Source organism: Rhinopithecus roxellana, chromosome 5 (genome assembly GCF_007565055.1).
Source record: "Rhinopithecus roxellana isolate Shanxi Qingling chromosome 5, ASM756505v1, whole genome shotgun sequence".
NCBI lineage: Eukaryota > Metazoa > Chordata > Mammalia > Primates > Cercopithecidae > Rhinopithecus > Rhinopithecus roxellana.
The window spans coordinates 139,543,586-139,558,620 of NC_044553.1; the positions used below are offsets into that span (position 1 = coordinate 139,543,586).

The 15,035-nt window shown below is 41.9% G+C and overlaps 1 protein-coding gene and 1 pseudogene across 11 annotated transcripts in view; both read right to left on the reverse strand.

Moving 5' to 3' along the window:
• STON2 (stonin 2) overlaps nt 1-15,035 on the reverse strand; it is a 177,567-nt gene that overhangs the window by 73,354 nt on the left and 89,178 nt on the right. The gene's annotated exons all lie outside the window — the stretch shown is intronic.
• On the reverse strand, nt 1,325-14,426 carry LOC104663336 (annotated as a pseudogene).

Sequence of the window (15,035 nt, forward strand, 5' to 3'; positions counted from 1 at the left end):
CACAAAGAAGGCCTCTAGGCCTAAATCCAGCCATGGATAGAGGGGGGAGAAAAGAGACCCATATTGAAGCCGTTGGACTTGGGTTAAAAGCTGCATTGTCCCTCCTCTCCATGCAGAGCAGCTAATTGAGGTTAGAGCCATAGAAACCAAACAAAAGGCTCTGAGGGGCCCACACATCCTAGCCTAACTGCTGCCAACCACTGTGGGAAGGGCCAGAGGAAGCCCTGCTTGCCCTCATTCCTCAATAGTTTAATGAAGATTTGATCTGTCATCTTCCCAGGGAACAAATTCCTGCATGACTGTCTGAGAGAAACTGATTTTTATTCTCAAACAAAACAGTGGATTCTCCTTTAAAGCCAGAAGTCGGCAATAAAATGGGCCATAAACATATTTATGGGGTTATAACCCCCTTAGAATAGGCTCTTGGATTTCTCTCCCAGCCCCTGGGCCTGCCAAAACCAAATTCTTGGAGAACTTCCTGGGCATCATGGCTGGGGAGCGGTGGGAAGGTTGTGGGTCTCCCTGAGCTGCTGCCACAGATGGGCACTTTTCGGGCCAGATTGTCCATGGTCTCTGAAAGTTATGAGGTTATTCACCCAACACCATCTATCAGCAAATGAGGATATCTGGCTTGCTTTGTACGTTTGGGATGATACTGAAAAAAGTTATACTTGCATTTCAAAATGTCTAAGATTTTATCACATAAATGACACACAAAAAAGCAAAATTTTTTATGCATCATAAAGCAAGGATTACCTTTGAGCCGGCAAAGAAAAACCCAACCATTTTCTTTTGGACTTATTTTACTTCTACTCTTTAAAAACCTCTCTTTTGGGGATAGAAATTCCTGGGAAGAAGGCATCATTACTCAGATATTAAAAATATCTTACCGTATGTTCCCCACATGGGCTTGAGTATACTAAACCTACCTCAGTGCCTTGAAATTACTGTCATCTACAACTTTTTGCCATTTCCGTAGAATTACATTGACAAGCAGACTTCGTGGGACTGAGGACTTTCGCACTTTTCAAACAGGGAAGAAGTTGCCATATGAAAAAAAAGGTTAGATTTGTTCTTTATGGATTCAAGACACTGTCATAATAACTATAATAATTACAATAATAATAAATTGTTGGAAGAGCTGACATCTATCCATTAAGCATATTTATTATATCAGTCATTATTTTAAGAGCTTTTTTCCCCACATGAAAGTTTTTAGTTTATTAATCTTCCTGTGAAAAATCCACAGTAGCCACAGATAACATCACTGCAATGCCTTTACCCCTTCAGCTGTGATCCAATCTCCAGCTCACTGCTAGACACTTCATTTCTTTTTGGCTACACCAACATTGGCCTTTGCAGTCCCCCTGACTTTCCTCATTCTGTTCTTGTGTTCCTCTCGTTGCTTTCTTGAGGTCTTTTTCTTCTCATACAGAACATGTCTTGCAAGTCCATGTTTGGATTCATATTTCTTTGCACAATCCAAGAAATCATAAATCATGCCAAAGCCAGTTGTCTTGCCATCATCAAAATGAGTTCTGAATCCAGGTACAAAGATGACATCCAGTATGGTCTTGTACATTTTGGCTAGTTTTTCCTGAATTTCTGTCTCAGGTACAGTACTGTTGCCTTCCTGGGGTGAAGGACATCAATGATCATTTGTTTCCTCCGAAGTCATCGGTTGGTCATGAACTTTCTAGTTCAGATAAGTTACTATGTCATTCGTGATGGCAGTCTATCCTCAGACAGCCAGGGAGTCTACTCTAAGAGCTTTAAATACATTTTTTTTTTCATTCAATCTTTTCAACAACCCTATGAAATCATTACTGTTATGGCTCTAATTTTGCTGATGAAGAAAACAAAGCTTGGAAAAGTTAAGTGTTTTGTACTGACTCAAACGGCTAGTAAGTAGGGAAGCCAGTATTCCAATCAGGCAGTATGTTGCCACAGGACTCGTTGTTAACCGTAACATTGCATGAACATGGAATGAGCTTCCTCTCTAGAGAGCAAGTCCTTCAAGACGAGAGGCAGCCACTATGGTACAAGAACTTGAGCTTCACTTGGGATATTGGCAAGTTACCCCATCATGTCCCTGGTGACGCCGAGTTCATATTCCATTATATTAAGCTACTTGGTATCAACATGATTTTCTAGTTTTGAACAGTTCTATAGTTATATTTTTCATTTGTGTCAGGAAGTTAGTGTGCCATTTAAGAAGCAGAAGGGAGATGAGCTTGTCATGACAGGTGGCATTCAGATTTCTAAAGAAAACATTTAGATTTGTACACCTGTTCTGAAACCGCCTCTATTTCTTCTTAGATGCAGGTGGTTAAATACATGTCCTTACCAAGGTTTCTGCTCTAAAGTCAAGAGGCTCATCCCTGCAGCTACACAGCACCTGCAGCTTGCCCTACTCTTAAGCAAACCCAGTGAGAATGAATGTCAGGTTCAAGCATGGTAGTAAGGCCAGAAGTGATTCTGATGCTGAAAGGCCAGGTAAGATTCCATTAAACCAACCTTCTCTAAGTCACTGGGCCACCTCCAGGGCACTGGTAATTGGCCAGATCTAATACCCACCTCCTCTCTGCCAGAAGTGAGGTGCAAGAAGCACATATAAAGAAGTGAAATATTAGATTTGTGGAAAGACTGTTCATTTTGTCTCCCTCAACTACTTTTTCCCTTTGCTTCATTTACTATTAGGATACAATTCAAGTTCCATCACATACAATGGAGCTTACTTACAACACAAAGGAAGTGGGTAACATATTTGGTTCATCATCCAGCCTTGAATCATTAAGAGGAAAGCTTGACCAATCTTCTAGAACCTCTAAAACACTGACAGCAAGCCCCTTTTATTATTCTGAGGGCAAAGAACTAGAATTCTAGGCCTCACGCAAGCTCTTCATATCTTTCTCTCTTTCTCCTTCCAGTTCCTCTTAGCCAACTGTCTCCAAAATGCCCTTTCTGGGCACGTGGAAAGAAAGAGGGACATGTCCTTTTGTAAGGTATGAAGCACATTGGCTGTTGTTACTTCTCCAAGCGAAGCTGAGCAGAAAACTACTGGCAAGTCTAAGGCAGAAATGGGGCAGAAAGAAGACTGGAAAACAGCAAGACAAGGAAAGAGAAATGTCCTATCATAGTCTGGGGTGCCATAACAGGGAGCTGGCTGCTCTTTGGACCAATGACTTGCTACCAATTTTATTTATTTAGCGACAGAGTCTCATCACCCAGGCTGGAGTGCAGTGGTGTGATTTCGATTCACTGCAACCTGCATCTCCCAGGCTCAAGCAATCCTCCCACCTCAGCCTCGCAAGTAGCTGAGACTACAGCCACATACCACCATGCCTGGCTAATTTTTTGATGTTCTTGTTGTTGTTATTATTGTTGTTTTTTGGGTAGAGACAGGGTTTTGCCATATTGCCCAGGCTGGTCTCAAACTCCTGGGCTCAAGTGATCTGCCTGCTTCAGCCTCCCAAAATGCTGGAATCACAGGTGTGAACCACCACACCTGGCCTACCAATTTTAAACATAAGAGTTGGCACTAAAAACGGTGACCCATTCTTTATATAAAGACTGGCCAGTGACAGTCTCAAAGGCACTATTTGAGAACTAACTTTGTGGTAATGGCAAGAAAAGAAAAAAAAATGAGAAAGAACTAGAAGAAAGAAGAAAAGGTGGAGAGAAGGAGTCTCAATGTATCTTAATCATGACCCTTTCAAAAGTGACCAAGTATATCCTTCCCTACCACAAACACTTCCTGTCATTTCCATCTAATGAAATGTGCAGGGATGGTCTGAAGAGATGCATTCAACAGGAAAGGAAGCTGCCGGGTAAGAATATCAGGGTGTCACCTCTCAAGAGTCATCATTTTTCTTTTGGTTCTGGGGACATAGCTGGACTGTCAGATACGCTGCCACAGGAAAAGGCATGCACCTACAAGGGAGACAGAGGAAAGGGCTGAAGGGAGAGACAAAGATGGATGCTGAAAGAAGACCCAGATTTCAGAGTATCTCTATGGGTTCTGTAAGTTTAATAAATAATATTCTTGGATTTACTATGGAGTCAGTCCTGCCAAAACCTACACTTGGACTTGAAACCTAATTGAAGAAAAGTCATTCAAAAATACCAAAATGAGTGAAAGCATGACCAAAAAAAATTATTTTAAGAGTAAGAATTAATGGAGCAAATTTAGAAGAGAGAGAATTTAGGAAGGGGAGAGAGAGAGAGAGACAGCTATACACACAATATTAAGAGGAGGTATCTGAAAAGGTAACAAAAACAATTCAAGACTTTTTGTTTTTTTGTAGAGCTCAGCAGCACAAAGGTTGAGTGTCTGGTAGGGGCTACTCAGGACTGAGAAATGACCGAACGGGTGTGGCGGAAGGTCAATGAATCAGAATTCTAAGGCTATTCGTACAAGGCCTAAGAAAAAACTGCCCTGGGGGTTGAGGCTGAGTCAGAAGGCAGGTGAAGCCAGGGGACTACAAAGACAGACATTTCAGGTGAAAATGAGATCCAAAATTCAGCACGCCGTAGAAAAGCTGCTAAGAACGGGTAATTCCAATTATACCTGCCATCTATGTAACAGTCATAATTTCTAAGTTAACTTACCACTGCATACCTCATTTCATTCCTCAGTAAGCTCTGTGAAGTGGTTAGGTAGGGCGGGTATCCTTGTTACCACATTCCAGGAAGAAACTAAGGTTTAGTGGGGTCGGGTGATTTCCCAGGTCTTACGGCTGCTAAGTGGGAGAGTGAGGACTCCTAGTGAGCTCTTCTGACTCCTACTCCAGTGCTTACTCCACTATACCATAACTCAGGAGTACCAGAAATATCACCAAGGGGAAGGTGGATTTGGAAAATACTTAAGTGAAGGGCCAAAGTCAGCAATGTAATGCACGTGACCTGCATGGAGGGTGGTAGAAGTGGACCCTGCTGGTCTGTGGAAAAATGTGGAACGATGACAGCTCAACACGGCATGAAAGTCACCATGGGGAAAGGAGACTATGCCAGTCCTTCCAAGGTTGAGGGAATTAGGGCCACAGGGAGAAGAAGGGAAGTCAGGCGACTTTAAGGAATTATATGGAGCACAACATACAGGTAGAAAAGGTAGGACTATCTCCTCACCATCAACAAGGATTTGAAGGATACAAGATGGCTCAGGATTGAGTGAGTGAATGAATTAGTGGGTGAATGAATGAAAGGCAAAGACGCTGGGCAGAGAGGCTTTAACCTCAGATGAGTGATCAGCAGGAGCAGGGATGAGGATGACCATGGGTAGAGAAGAGGGTGGGAGCTACAGCAGTGACAGGAAAGGAGGTAGCTGTTGGGGAAGTTGCAGAACTTTTCCAAGGTTCTTAGTCTTAGTCCCAAGGTTCTAACTGTAATAATAAATTTGAGGATGTGAAAATCACTGTGAGCTTTAGAGAAAACAATGTATACGAAAGTGTCTGGCAGTGCCTGGCAAATGGTGGGTGCTCAGCAACCTCAGATTAAAACAGAGGTCAAGTCACATGGACCCTGGGAAATGTGCTCCTCAGTATTGACCTTTGTGTTTCAATCAAATATTTACTGTATACTATTATGGGTAACATGTGGGAAGTGATCTAATAATGAATCAGACATTGATATCGCTCTTACCCTCTGGGCACATCTCATACAGATTACAGTGTAATGTGGTAGTAAATTCACCCGTTCAGCAGATAGTTATTGAGCATCTACTCTATGCCAGGCACCGGTGATATGCCAAGGACAACAGAAAGTCCCTGTGCACATCGAGTTCATGTGGGCACAAAGGACAATCCAAATCAGACAAATCATTTCAAGTGGGGTTAACTGCAATGGAGAAAGACAAAGGAGAGTAAAGAAGTAGAGAAGAAAGAGGGCACAGGAGACCCTATTTTACTCATGGGATGGTTGCGGAAGACCTATAGGAGGAGGTGACAATTGAGCAGAGACATGAACGGAGTGAGGGAGTGAGCCGTATGAAGATCTTGAAGAATGACCTTCCAGACAGAGGGAATAGCAAGAGAAAAAGCCTAAGACAACAGAAAGTATGAACATGAGAATGCAGGAAGTGGTGACTGACATAGTGCAGCTGCTGAGATAGCAAAGAAGTCAGTCCTACTTTGTGGAGTTGTTTTATGTATGGGGGTGTCACATTATGATATAATAGGAAATATAAATTAGGTACAGTGGTATGTGCCTGCAATCCCAGCTATTAGGGAGGCTGAGGTGAGAGGATCACTTGAGCCTAGGAGTTCAAGAACAGCCTGGGCAATATGGTGAGACTCCAGCATAAATAAAAAAAGAAAATAAGATTTAAAAAAAGAAGATAAAAAGAAAAAGAAAAATATGTTTGGTTTCTACCCCAGGTTCCTAAGACAGAACTCCTAAATCTCTTGTAGATACAGGTGATAGGAGAATCTTCTGTTCTAATACTTGGTTGTTGACCCCGATTCTTGACACAGACATCTTAAGTTCCCTGGAATTTCTTGGGTGAAAGGAGCATCTTTTGTCCTAATGAGGCAACTCTTGGTGGACTTTTGAACAATGTCAGGATAGGAGCTGGTTGCCAGGGGAACCAACCATGTGATTAAAGGACTGGAACTTACAGCTTCCTCCCCAACCTAGGAAGGGGAGAGGAGCTGAAGGTTGTGTTGATCACCAATCAATGGCAAATGATGTAATCAATCATGCCTATGTGATAAAGCCTCCATAGAAAACCAAAAGGACAGGGTTCAGGGAGCTTCCAGGTAGGTGGACACACGTGAGTGTCAGGGTGTGGAAGACATTTCCACATGTCTTGCTCTGTGTGTCTCTTCTGTCTGGCTGTTATCCTTTAAATAAATAACCAGTAAATATAAGTACAGTGTTTCTCTGAGTTCTGCGAGCTGCTCTAGCAAATTAAATTTAAGAGGGAGTCAGGAGAATCCCAGATGTATAGCTGAAGCAACTGGTATCTTAAGTAGGGGATAGTCTGTGGACTGAGTCCTCAATCTATAGGGTCTGACACTATGTCCTGGTAGATGATGTCAGAATTGAGTTAAATTATAGAGCATTTCACTGGTGTCTGCTGGAGAACTGGCTGTTAGTAGGAAGCAATCCTCACATATTTCCGTGACCAGAGATGAAACATTCTGTATTGAGATTAAGAGTGAGAGAAACACTTTGGTTTTTTCGATCCTTAATGGGAGGCATAATAAGGAATCAAGGAAAACTTCCCAGAGGTGCTGGCAATTGAGCTGAACCTGGACAGAAATGCAGCAGAAACTTGGTTCCACAGCAAAGGAACACTGTAAACCAAGGCCCAAAGGAGAAAAGCCAAGTGTGTGTGCAGGGAGCAAAGAAGAGTTTGGTTTGGATGAAGATGACATTTGATAGAGGGAAGTGGTGGCCAATCAGGCAGGAAAGGTGGAGGGAAGAAAGGGCAGGAGGAAAGAAAGGGCAGAAAGAAAAGAAACCTTAATTTTTGAAAATGTATTATCTACTAGGCACCTAGCTAGGTTCTTGGTCTTATTTCATTTAATAAACACAGCTACCTTAAAACATCCCCATTGTAAGAGATGGCAAACTGAGGCTAGGAAAGGTTAAACCCCAGAGTGAGTTATGGATATCAGCCTAAAGAAGTCAGGGTTTGGCCTGGTGTGGTGGCTTACACCCGTAATCCCAGCACTCTGGGAGGTTGAGGCGGGGGGATCACGAGGTCAGGAGATCAAGACCATCCTGGCTAACACGGTGAAACCCAGTCTCTACCAAAAATACAAAAAAATTAGCCAGGCGTGGTGGCGGGCGCCTGTAGTCCCAGCTACTCGGCAGGCTGAGGCAGAAGAATGGTGTGAACCCAGGAGGCAGAGCTTGCAGTGAGCCGAGATTGAGCCACTGCACTCCAGCCTGGGTGACAGAGCAAGACGCCATCTCAAAAAAAGTCAGGTTTTAGGCAGGGGAAATCATTGAAGGTTTGTAAATGCAGGAGGGACACAGGCAGAACAGTACTGCTCCGGGATTAACCTGGCACACAAGGTGGATGGCAGCTCAGGGGTAAGCGACCAGCAAAGACACTGCAGATCTCCAACCATCACTGTGGGGAAGAACGATCTTATTTCTTTCACATTCCCAACGCCCTGAGGTACAGTACTAGGTCGATATCAGGTAGCCAGCAATTTTTTAACAGACTACCCAATGTAAAGTTCAGAGCCAAGAACAGCATAGTTCCTGTTCAATCTAATCTTCCTTTTCTTGTGACTAGGATCATGTACGAGCCAAAGAAGGCCAGGCTAAATTTTTAGCTTTTTTCAGACTGTAAGGTAAAGTATCAAGAAGGAGTGACTTACGTGCTCCTCAAACACTAAAAAGTTGCATTTGATTTTTTAAAAAGTAAAATAAAACAGAGCATTCCGCTGTAACACTATGATGGAATACTACCCATCAAAAGAAAATAATTGATTACTAGTACACATAACAATACAGATGACTCTCAAAATAAGCTGAGTAAAAGAAGCCAGGCAAATTAGAGAACCTACTCTATGATTCCATGTACACAAAATTCTTGAAAATGCAAACTAATTTGTAGTGACAGAAAGCAGAGTAGTGAGTGCTTAGCGGTGGGGTGGGGGACAGAGAGAGAGGAAGTGATTATAAATGCACACGAGAAACTATTGGGGTTGGTGGATACGTTCATTATCTTGATTATGGTGATGACTTCACAGGTGGGTACATGTGTCAAAACTCATCAAACTCCACTGTTGAAAGCGGGAGAAAAACACAATGGCTCTATAGATCTTAAATAGGGCCCGTAAAATCAGGGGAGATGAGCATTAAAGATTTCCTTAGTTTTTGGGACACAGATGTCTTGTGAATATTTGTGTTCTTTCAGGACGCAGTGCTGGACCACATTTTCCAGCCCCGCTGGCAGTAAGCTGTGGCCAGGCCCTGAGTCCTGGCCAATAGATTGTGCACTTCCATGTACCCCCCACCACCTAGATGACTCTGAGGACATACATTAGCCTGGGTTCCTGAACTCTGGAGCACGGCACACGGACACCAACTCGCACTAACAGTGGCTTGAATGAAAAATGAACTATACTGAGTCACTGAAATCTTGGTTTTTTACAGCAGTTAGCCTCCTGGACAAGGACATTATATAAATAATCTACATACTATTAATATATATCAACATATAATATATAGAATATTATATAACATATTAATCACTAATGGAATATTTTACATAATACATGTTAATATATTAATAATTGGTATATTAATATTCTGAATACTAATATTAATACCAGTAGAACAGTGGGCAAATCATTGAAACTTAATAAGTCTTAGTCTCATCCTCTGTAAAAAGGAAGGGCATTTTTCTGCTTACCTTACAGGCTGTAATAAAGGATGAATAAAATCATGTATGTGAAAGCTTTTTGAAAACAGATGTACTTTTCACATACAAGATAATGATCATAACTGCTATTACAAATGTCTGTATCATATCCTCAGGCCAAGTTCACAGTTTCACTTCCAGTGAGCACCAGATGACTTTTGTTCCAAGTCAGAAGGACCTCACTCTTAGTTCCAGCAACTCCCTTCTACTTTATATGACCTGAAAAGCATTCACTAGGACGGTGCTTGTTGACACAAGAAGGGAGAGGGTTTGGTGGATATGTTTAATTGTAAATTCATAGATAAGGGATACATTTTGCAAACTAAAAATAAGATCAGCTATGCTTCTTGCGTTATATTTCCTCATTTTATAAGTTTTTGTTTTGTTTTGTTTCCAAAAGTCTGGCCCCGAATCCTATTTCTGGAAGGTCACAAGGGAAGCAAGGCAAGACTGATGTATTGCTAACCTAAATCATCACTGCTGGAAAAAGGGCCTCAAAGTGCATTTGAACACTAGCAATTGAGAAGGCACGATGGGAGCAAGGGGGCGTGTATGGGACACATACCCACTCACCCAGAGCTCCAATTAACTCCTGGGATTCCTTCCAGACTCTTCTAGATAGTGCTAGTCCACCTATTATAACAAAAGTTCTGCCAATACTATATTTTAAACAGGTGAAGTTTTCCATGAATGTCACTTTTTCCTTTTGGAATCCATAACCCTAAACTAAATTATGCCACAGTTACAGATTATCTCACAATCTTCATGTTGTAACATTACAAAGATTTATTTTTCCCATTTATACCCATTAAGGGTCAGTTGCAGCTCTGTTCCTCATCTTGATTCCAGGGCTCAGGCTGAAAGAACAGATCCTGTCTACAGCATCTGACTCATCCATGGCATTCACAGGTACTGATCTAGGAGTTCTGATGCCGGCTCACATAATACATGTCTAAGCATTTAAAAGTATAAACCACGCTAGACTGTTAAAGTATGTGTTATACTCCTTGACCAATATTATGTTCATAACAAACCAGAAAGCCATAATGGAGTTGTTTTTTTTTTTTTTTCCTTGAGATGGAGTTTCACTCTTATTGCCCAGACTGCAGTGCAGTGAAACTCTCGGCTCACTGCAACCTCTGCCTCCCAGGTTCAAGTGATTCTCCTGCCTTAGCCTCCTGAGTAGCTTGGATTGCAGGCACCCACAACCACGCCCAGCTAATTTTTGTATTTTTAGTAGAGATGGGCTTTCGCCATGTTGGCCAGGCTGGTCTTAAGCTCCTGACCTCAAGTGATCCACCCACCTCAGCCTCCCAAAGCGCTGGGATTACAGGAGTGAGTGACTGCGCCCATCCCATGATGGACTCTTGATTTCTGACTCTTTGGAGCTCCAAACAGAAATGTCACAGTGCAGGGCAAGGTAGCCCCTGGCCTGGGGTCTGCTCCCTTCCCTTTCCCTGCTCCCTGCACTGCTCCAGCCTGCACTGTGAAGGCCCTGTGTGCTGTGTGGGGCCCTCCTGATCAAGACATCTGAGCTCTATTCCCGGTCCCCATAAGTCTAGGGGTACACAAGAGCAGCATGGTCCACGCTTAGGTGCACAGATCTTGGAAGAGGCCATAGAAGAGAGTCAGGGGCTGTCTAAGTAGAGGACCCTGGACTCCTGGGTACATGAACCACGGTCTAGAAGGTGGGGCATGGGGACAAGTGAAGTCAGAGAGCACCAGAACACAGTCCAAGCCAGGATCTGAGGGGCAACCTGTGAGGCAGTCATGAGTGGTTTTGACAGAGGAAAAAGAGTGGTGGTGGAAGCACAGAGAAATCTGCATGGAAATGTCACTTCCACCTGCTTTCCACTGGCCCCAACACAAGTCAAGTGGCAATGCCCATGTCAGTGAGGCAGGAGAGCCATCCTGTTATAAGTGGGGACTACATCCCAGGGAGGGCAGGGCATGCTCCCTCCAGGAATATCATCTTCTTTCCTGAGATACCAGTACCAAGGGTTTAGGAGAAAACACATACGTTGAAAATAAAGGTTAACAGCTCACAATGGGTAGCTTTCTAAATGTGGTGAAATGACACAGTGCCTTGCAAATAGTAGACACTGAGGGAAAGGGGGAGAACTGGATTGAAATATGCCAAAGCGGAAAATACCCCCCAATCCCAGCATCCTCTGTGGGTAAAGGACAATAATTTGGCAAAAGAGAAAGCAGTAAGTCTCCTGGGATACATTCTGGATCAAACTAATAATGTGTTGCTTACGGCAACCAATTTGTACAAACAAATCAGTCCTGGGGAGGAGGAGAGGGGAGGCAACTCACACAAGTAAACCTGGCAGCATCTCCCTTCTCCCACTCTACCCTCCCTCCCATCTCTTCTCACGAAAGCTTTTCTTCCTGATTCCAGTTCTGCAGCAAAATGCCATAGACACAAGCATTTCACAAAGCATGTCGGGTTAGCCCACCCTTCAGTCAATGAGAACTGAAAGAATGAAAGAAACCGCATTTATGAAAACTAGCCAAGGATATCAAATGAAACTTTTTCTAGTTAGATGTAGCTGTTTTTCCACAACTTTAAAATAATTTCTTCCCATTCGCTAAGTCTTAGCTTTAAAATATAAGGAATTCTGAAAAGTACATTATATTGTTATACTCATAAAAGCTACTCCTTGTCATATTCCAGGCATTTTATGTACCTGGTCTCACTTAAACTTCAGAACAAAACTGCAGTTCAATATTGTCATCATTATTATTATTATTTCCATTCTACAGTTGAGGAAACTAAAGGTTACCGAGGTTAAATGATTTGCCTAATATCACAGAGCAGGGAAGTGTTACAGCTAATGTTTAACCCTGGTCTGTCAAACTCTGAACACTATGGCTTTCCATTATACTATACCTACGTCCTGTAAAGAATAAGGAACTAGCATTATGCTGGTGAGAAATTAACCACTAGCTCATGGCTCTTTCATACAGAAAAGACAGAAATATTTGAAAGACTAGCCTTCCCCAAAGCAAACAAGCTAGCCCCTAGCCCCTGAGCAAATAGGCCAGCCTCTAAACATATCTATCATAAAAGAAATGTAAAAATAGTCCCAGTAATATATTTAATTTTATTTCTAAATAGAAATATTTTCATTCTATCTTTTTCTGATTTTTACAGTAATGTATACTTATTATACATAATTCAAATTATAGAAATAAATGCAGTAAGGAATAAAAGTCCTATATCCTCTAGATAACCACTATTAGCAGTTTGGGATATACCCTATCAAGCTTTTTCCTAGATATTTAGAAATATACATATACACACACACTAACATAGCAAAATTAAATAGAGGCCCATACAGCAAAATGATTACACATTCTACTCTGTAACCTACCTTTTCAATCAACAATGTAATTGGGCTACTTTCCATGACTGCGTAGTATTCCACTGTATGTATGTAACATATGTTATTTGATATTTGGTTAGATATCTGGGCTTTGTTTTTGCTAATATAAACACTGCAGTACTGTACACACAGCCACATGTCTAATTATTTCCTTGGGATAAACTAATAGTTAAAGAATATGACGTTTAAACTGACACTGACTCCAAGAATGCCCTTCAGAAAGGTCTTCCCACAATTCTCACATGCAAATTCCCAATTCTCCACTCTCAATACTAGATATTTTCAAGCATTTTAACTTTGCCAAGTCAACAGACATTATCGTTTAATCCACACAGCTGATTATTGGGATTAAATGATGTTTTTCAGATCATTTCTTTGCAGTTTTTCTTTTACGAACTAATGTAGTATTGACTTTTGAACTGGCATGTAAGCCAATGAGAGCAGTGGGATAAACTAACCCCTTGGTAAACCACCAAGTCATTCTGTAGGTAAGCAAGTGAAAAGGCTGATTAAGCATAAACAACTCTTTCCTCCTTATTACATCTGTGGGAAGTAAGCTATAAATGTTGGATCCAAAATCCAGCTCCTATAGCTTGTGGCAATGCATATAATGGCTCCAGAAATACTACATAGGTTGGGCTTACGGTATCAAATTGGTTATCTTGGGCAGGGTTGGGAGGAAACTTCTGAATTGTAGTTACATAGTATTATGGGCTGAATTGTGTCCCACACAATACATGTTGAATTCCTGGCCCTGGTACCTTAGAATTGTGACTGTATCATACAGAGGTATTTAAGATGAAATGAAGTCATTGTGGTGGGCCCTAATCCAATATGACTGTCTTTACAAGAAGAGGACTTTAGGATACAGGCACCACAAAGGGGAGACCACATGAAGATACAGGGAGAAAACTGGCCATCTCCCAGCCAAGGAGCGGGAAACTTCCAGGCACAGAATTGTGATAAAATACATTTCTGTAATCCTAGCACTTTGGGAACCTGAGGTAGGAGGATGGCTTGGGCCCAGGAGTTCGAGACCAGCCTGGGTAACATAGTGAAACCCTCCTGGGTAACATGGTGAAATCCTGTTTTTTACAAAAAATGCACAAAAATTAGCCGAGCATGGTGGCACATCCCTGTAGTCCCCAGCTACATGGGAGGCTGAGATGGGAGGATGGTTTGAGCCCACAAGGCAGAGAGGTTGCAGTGAACCAAGATTGTGCTCCTGCACTCTAGCCTGGGAAACAGAGCCAGACTTTATCTCCAAAAAAAAAAAAAAAAAAAATCTGTTGTTTAAGCCACTTAGTTTGTGGTACTTTGTTATGGCAGCCCTAGGAGACTAATACATTTAGGAATCCACACAAGCCTAAGGAAAAGTCAACTATCAATTTCACAGAAGAAAAGACCAATGAGCATCCTTGGTACTGCCACTGGAAAGGGCTGACATCTTGTTGATAGCCCTGTTTGCAACACTTGTCTGAGTTTCCCGATGCATCACAAAGTGGTGATGTGATTTGTTCTTGAGTCTCATGGCAGATGTGTTCAGCAGCAGTAAATTTTATCAAAGAAAGCTGCTCTTTTCCAGTAGCTCGGTCTCCAGAACTTTTTATGATGTTTCGTCCCTTTGACCCAATGTAAAGTTGTGAAGTCATTCTCTCCTTTGAAGCAAATATGAAAAATCAACTCTCATTTTTTGGGAAAACTTATCTTAGTATCACATCAAAGAGGAGCTTTTTTTCCAGAACTTGAGTAATCTGAGAGTACAAGGAAGAGGTACCCCTGAGGCAGTGAGGTGGGTGCAAATGGATCTCTAATGTAAAGAAGAACGTCAGCACAACTTCAATGAGAAGATGGGCTACAGGTCACTATAAAAGAGACCTCAAGGAATTACAAAGACCCAGGCCTTTCCCCAAAGGACTTTGGGACCAGAGAAAAAGATGTATGATCTAAAACACATTAGCTTGGACATTAGGATGCAGGCACCACAAGGGAGGCAAGAGACTTTCTACAGCCACATCTCATTACAGTGTCAAATTTGTTGTTAAGAAAAAAAGAAGTGGATTTAAATTGCACTTCAGACCAAGTGAACCTAACATATATTTACAGAACATTTATCTAACAGCTGCAGAATACAAATTATTCTCATCAGCACATGTAACATTCTCCAGGACAGGCCATATATTAGACCACAAAATAAGTTCAACACATTTTTAAAAATTAAAATAATATTGAGTATCTTCTCAGACTAAAGTGGAATGAAA